This window comes from Hordeum vulgare, chromosome 6H, assembly GCF_904849725.1.
Source record: "Hordeum vulgare subsp. vulgare chromosome 6H, MorexV3_pseudomolecules_assembly, whole genome shotgun sequence".
In the NCBI taxonomy this organism is placed as follows: Eukaryota; Viridiplantae; Streptophyta; class Magnoliopsida; order Poales; family Poaceae; genus Hordeum; species Hordeum vulgare.
This window is the reverse complement of record NC_058523.1, coordinates 57,315,830-57,322,801: the sequence shown is the minus strand read 5'-3', so window position 1 is coordinate 57,322,801 and position 6,972 is coordinate 57,315,830. Positions and strand designations below refer to the sequence as shown.

Genomic DNA, 6,972 nt, shown 5'->3' with positions numbered 1-6,972 from the left:
ATGAATTTCAAATAGAACTAAGAACACATAAAATTGATCAAATATACGACTAAATAAATCTATTACAATCTTTACAACACAGATGTTCTACAATATGCTACTCTAAGCTGAGTAAGACTTCACAGCTTCACACTTGAGCTTCTGTAAAAGAGGAACCAACACGATTTTAAGTCTACAATACAACAATTGATACTAATAAATGGATGGAGCAGTGGTACTAACACTTACAGAAAAGAAGTGGTAGTAACATATAGCAGGAAGTTCAGATCTCTTACTGAGGGAGTACATCGACACTTAGTATGGATCGGAGGGAGTATCAAATCTCTCAGACTCACAACTAAACTGAACTTGGTACGTGTACACTGTTATCATGAACCTACTCAGCTACAACTAGTACGAACCACTGGATTTCAGGCTGCTACTAACACACGTACGATTAATAGCAGTTGTTTGACATAGAAACTATTCACTCCATTTCTAAATATAAGCATTTTTTAATATTTCAATACGAACTACGTACATGCGGATGTATATACACATATCTTAGAGTATGTAATCCGTATTGAAACCTCTTAAAATGCTTATATTTAGAAACGGGGTGGGTAACTAGATTAAGATTATTTCTAACAATATCTCGCTAATCATGATTAGTTGAATCTCCACAACTTTTACTCTTGTTGCAACAATGACCCCCAACTTGGTAGTCAACAGAGAAGCGATGCTATATATGGATGGTTTTCTTTGTACTTGCCTGATGGAGTTGAGGAGGTGGGCGGTGGAGCAAGGAATATGCTAATACTAAGAAAACAGTCATGATCATGCAGCAACCTAAGACACTCGTAGTATTATTGATAGCATCTCTACTTGTGACACAGGATGTTTAAGGATTAAGGTGCAAACTCCATGCAATTTGGCAAACTAAATGACACACTGACGGATGATGTTGGTTGCCCCATTTTGAATAGTGACTGTCATGGCATGAGATGACATAAACATTACACATTAAGGAAGCTAGCTTAACAAGGCAAAGCTAATTCTTTGGCTCCGTATTCTTCAAGCTAGTCATCTGACACCTTAACGGAAAATCTAGTATCTAAGAAACCATGCCGAATTCAAAAGTAAGTTTGGGATTGGGTCAATCAAATAACAGAATTATCTTGATTTTAATTCGAGACAGATTGGTTCAAAACAGAATTTATTTTCAGCAATTAAGTTAGCAAACGAGATATTGTGGTGATTGTCTGAATTGCATGATTGCTTGACCATACATGAGAGACTACAGTGGATAGGCTTCAGGCATGGGGGTCTCTGTCGCCAGAGTTGCCTGCAATTACAAGACAACATTAGGTGATGCACAACTATTTCTAGCAGTGAACTTCGGTACTATATATGACACAAGTAACAGTTCTAGCATGCAAAGGAACTACAGTTTTTGTTACTAATCACAGAATAAGCACCTACCTACCGCCATCAACTCAGGCACTGCAAGTACTGGCAGAGTATTTATTGAGTGACTTGATAACACGAGGAGTGCAATACTCATCTGCTGTAGCAAAACCAAGGTAGTTGTAGGAACCCAAGTTAAGACATTTTCTTTTATTAAGTGCTAATTTCAGAAATTGAATACTGCATGGTAGTTAATCAGCAGTTATTAACTTCTTTTCTTAAGAGATAACTGCATTTATCCCCCTAGTAACATCTAGCACCACAAACTAAGACAAGTGATCAAGAGACCCAATACGAAAATTATTGCATGCACTAGAAAGATCAAGGCAAAAATTACGAAGAGAACTCAAGAGACAGAGAAGAAGCCCCAGAAACTTGGGGGAAAATTACCAGCAGATAACGATCCCATATTTAGAAAGCAGGTTGCACCATCTCTGATGTATGTTGGCAGTAGATGGAATGGTATACCCCATAACTTTGACAAGAATGGCAACAAGAGACACATAAAAATAGCCTGACAAGATAGGTTCATTAATTGTGATGGATGGCTTATGTATGATTCAAGCATAGTAGTCGAAATCAGGACCATACTTGATAAGCAGAGCCATACGAGTTGATGACAAAAAGATCAACTGAGCCACCCTGGAAACAAAACAAAAATATCGGAATGGGAAAGGCATCTCACAAACACAATGAAAAGATAGCAGCTAACAGTAAGCATGCCTTCTAAAGAGCAAGTTCTACATCTTAAATAAAATATTGCTAGGTGACAACTATGGGAGAACAGCAGTACCTTCAAATTCTTGGCAGCATCTATAAATATTATTTCCTACAGAAATTATACTTTAGTTGTATCAGGTAAAACTGGAAGCTGAAGTACAGAAATTAGTCAATCGACTGATTAACAGACTTGCTACCTTCAATACTGTATCAGCAGCTTGCAGAAAGAATGATATTATCATTAGCAGTGGCCACAAAATTCCAGTACTTTGTAGTGAAGCACCAGCACCAGATCCACTATGCATAAAAAAGTAAGGTTCGTGTTAAATTTTGTTGACACAAAGGTACCGAATATCATAATCATGCACTAGCATTCCACTTTGACATCACAACATTGCAGAAAATATGTGTATGTAGTTGTAGACGTGTTTCATAACCCCTTATGCGATCATCTCTCGCCCAATAGCAATTTCATTCTCTGAGGTCTAAATCATCCTTGACTTAATCAAATATCCATAAAATGGACTGTGAAACGACAGAGTTTCTAGGTCTGGATCGACACTGTTCTCAAACACTCATTGTAATGAAAAACAGAGCAGTAGTAAATATGTCTAAATAATAATGTACAGAAATGTCAAGCAGTTTTTGCCTAACGTTCCATGCTTGGGATCTTGACACTATCCACAAATCATAATGACAGTTACCAAAATAAATGTTCCAGCATAGCTGCTCAACTGCATATGCACATGCGTGTGAAGATGTCACGTGTGATGCATTGAGGATTTTTGGATCATATAAGCAATATTAATGCATAAGTTCCTGATATGATAATTTCCTATATATTTTGTTTCCCGGTATTTTACATGTCCAACTCCAAGTAACAAAAATTATTCTCTTCCGGATTTAACCATAACATTCGCTTGTGATGAAAAAATTCTCACGAGTCCCATGTCGCCGAAGATGACAACGCACTATAGCGAGGCCTGGCCCGGGTAGGGGGACGCGCGGAAGGTGGCGGCCTTGGCCCATGCCACCGTCCCGTCCTGTAGCTCGTGCCCAATCTGATATGAATACCTGATGAGTGAATAAAAAACACAAGTGTGAGTACGAAAACAAAGCTACCAATAGTATTTCAGAAGTGAAACACTCTGATTCAGCTGTCGGTGTTGGTGTTCATACTCTCAGTTTGGCCACGGGTCCTTGAGGAATGCGGTGTGGATGAAACCCGGATCCCTGTAACCCTGTCCATGGGCCGGGTCACCTGCGATTAATTTGTAGTTGAAAAACAACATCAGACTACACTACCTGCGATAGTTTTCACACTCTCATGAATTAACAGAAATTGTGTGTTACTGAAGAACAGGACGCCGATAATGGTTACTGAAACTCTATCACTATGTATGTCAGCGGAATCACCCACATGCATTCGATTCAAGCAAGGGCTATAGTCAGAGTTAGGCTGATTACTAGATGACATGTTTCCACGGCTATTTGCTCCAATCAGATCGCGAGTTGTCGGCTCTTTGCAGCCCCCTTCTCTTCTGTCGCCCGACAGCCAGTAATTTCAAGAAATGACGCGACTAGAGAGAAAGGGAAGGGAAGGGAAGAAATCTAGGACTCTTCGATCGGATGATCCATGAAAAGCAGCGAGGCTCACCTGAACCACGGCACGAGAGGGCGGGCCGAGAAAACTGGCGGTCTCGGCGAGGCGCGACGCCCGACGGGGGCTTCCACCTCCACCCCACCGGTGCACCGACGGAACTAATACTAACCCGCCGAACAGCCGCTCGACGCGGATCACAGTATGGCAGCTCTCCGGAGCCTGCCCAGCTCCGGCAGAGGTCAGCGGGCGACGGCGCACGGCGAGCGGAGGGGAGGGGGTTGGAATGGCGGCCTGAGGTGGAGAGTTTGTGGCTTCTCTCCCATGTGAAAGCGAGAAACGAGGGAGAAGAAAACATGGCGACGCCGTCGGAGATGGGGAGGAGGGAGGACTGTATCGGGAGGGGGCGGGGACGGGGAGAAGGTGGTGGCGGCGAGGAGATGGGGAAGAGGGAGGGGTCTGAGCTAGGGTTTGGTCTGCGGGTGGGTTTTTTATTTATTTTTTATTTAGATAGATGAATGGATGGATGTGAGATGGTGAGATAGATGGATGGATGGATAGCCACCATGTCATCGATCCATGAGAAGAGTTCTGATTGGTTCAAAAAGTTATGACATTTTTATAATCGTCGTAAAAGTTATGACGATCTCATCTTATGCGGTTACGACGTTTTTTACTCACATCGTCGTAATTTGTATGTAGATTTGATCCCCTCAAATGGTTTACGACAATCTCGGATGAAATCGTCATAGATTAATGACGAATTCATCAACGACATTTTAAAAAACATCATGTATGAGCATATTTCTTGTAGTGATAGATCCTGATGCTCAATGTTCAAGTAGCTCTATCCACGCCTTCCTTTGAAAAACTCCTTTCAAACAACCCTTTATTCTTTACAGAAATTCTACATTACTTCCGATCAACAATATGTCAACTACATATACTTATCAGAAATTCTATAGTGCTCCCACTCACTTCTTTGGAAATACAAATTTCTCATAAACCTTGTACAAACCCAAAAAGATTTGATCATCTCATCAAAGCGTATATTCCAGCTCCGAGATGCTTGCACCAGTCCATAGGAGGATCGCTGGAGCTTGCATAGTTGTTAGTATCCTTAGGATCGACAAAACCTTCTGGTTGTATCACATACAACCTTTGCTCAAGCAAACCGTCAAGGAAACAATGTTTTTGACATCCTATGTGCAATATTTCATAAATAATGCAGCAACTACTAACTTAATTCCAACAGACTTTTAGCATCGCTACGATTGAGAAAGTCTCATCATAGTCAATTCTTTGAATTTGTTGGAAACATCTTTGCGACAAGTCGAGCTTTTCTTAATGGTGACTTTTCACCATCATAGTCTGTCTTCCTTTTGAAGATCCATCTTTACTTAACAGTCTTATGACCATCAAGTAGTTCTTCCAAATCCTATACTTTGTTTTCATACATGGATCCTCTCTCGGATTTCATGGCCTCCAGCCATTTGTCGGAATCCAGGCCCACCATCGCTTCTCCATAGCTCGTAGGTTCATTGTTGTTCAACAACATGACCTCCAAGATAGGGTTACTGTACCACTCTGTAGTAGTACGCGACCTTGTTGACTTACGAGGTTTGTAGTAACTTGATCCGGAGTTTAATGATCACCATCATCAGTTTCCACTTCAATTGGTGTAGGCGCCACAGGAACAACTTCCTACGCCCTGCTACACACTGGTTGACGTGACGGTTCAATAACCTCATCAAGTTCCACCACCCTCCCACTCAATTCTTTCGAGAGAAACCTTTCCTCGAGAAAGGACCCGTTTCTAGAAACAAACACTTTGCTTCCGGATCTGAGATAGGAGATGTATCCAACTGTTTTGGATATCCTATGAAGACGAATTTATCCGCTTTGGGTTTGAGCTTATCAGACTGAAACCTTTTCACATAAGCGTCACAACCCCAAACTTTCAAGAAACGACAGCTCAAATTTCTCCAAACCATAGTTCATTCTGTGTCATCTCAATGGAAATACGCGGTGCCCTATTTAAAGTGAATGTTGTTATCTCTAATGCATAACCCATAAATGATAGTGGTAATTCGATAAGATACATCATAGTATGCACCATATCAAATAGGGCGCGGCTATGACGTTCGGACACACCATCACACTATGGTGTTCTAGGTGGCATGAACTGCGAAACAATTTCCACATTGTCTTCACTGTGTAAACTCGCAACTCAGATATTCATCTCTATGATCATATCGTAGACAATTGATCCTCTTGTCACGACGATCTTCACTCTGAAATAGCTTTGAACTTTTCAATATTTTAGACTTGTGATTCATCAAGTAAATACTATTGTATCTACTCAAATCGTGAGTGAAGTAAGAACATAACGATATCCACTGCGTGCCTCAGCACTCATTGGACTGCACACATAAAAAGTGTATTACTTCCAACAAGTTACTTTCTTGTTCCATGTGGTATGATTTTGCATGTCTCAAGTGATTCAAAATCCAGTGAATCCAAACGATCCATCCGCATGGAGTTTCTTCATGCATTTATACCAACATGTATGGTTTGCATGTCTCAAATGTTTCAAAAATGAGTGAGTACAAAGATCCATCAGCATGGAGCTTCTTCATGCATTTTACACCAACATGACTCGAGTGGCAGTGCCACAAGTAAGTGGTACTATCATTATTATTTTGTATCTTTTGGCACCAATATTATGAACATGTGTAACACTATGATCGAGATTCAATAAACCATTGAAGGTAATTATTCAAGCAAATAGAATAACTATTATTCTCTTTAAATGAATAATTTGTATTGCAATAAACATGATCCAATCATGTTCATGCTCAATGCAAACACCAAATAACAATTATTTAGGTTTAACACCAATCCGATGGTAGAGGGAGTGTGCGATGTTTTGATCACATCAACCTTGGAAACACTTCCAACACGTATCGTCACCTCGCCTTTAGCTAGTCTCCGTTTATTCTGCAGCTTTTATTTTGAGTTACTAATTACTTAGCAACTGAACCGGTATCTAATGCCCTCGTGCTACTAGGAGTACTAGTAAAGTAAACATCAATATCATGTATATCAAACATACTTCTGTCGACTTTGCCAGCCTTCTCATCTACCAAGTATCTAGGGTAGCTCCGCCTCAGTGACCGTTCCCCTCATAACAGAAGCACTTAGTC

General features: G+C 40.6%; 1 long non-coding RNA gene across 1 annotated transcript; it reads right to left on the bottom strand.

The window, feature by feature from the left end:
- Window positions 1–2,012: 2,012 nt before the first annotated feature.
- Window positions 2,013–2,463, bottom strand: LOC123404249. Its single transcript, XR_006611696.1, has 3 exons — window positions 2,364–2,463; window positions 2,240–2,275; window positions 2,013–2,088 (listed from the first exon to the last, which is right to left on the bottom strand). It is a non-coding gene; the product is annotated as an uncharacterized LOC123404249 (long non-coding RNA).
- Window positions 2,464–6,972: the final 4,509 nt, after the last annotated feature.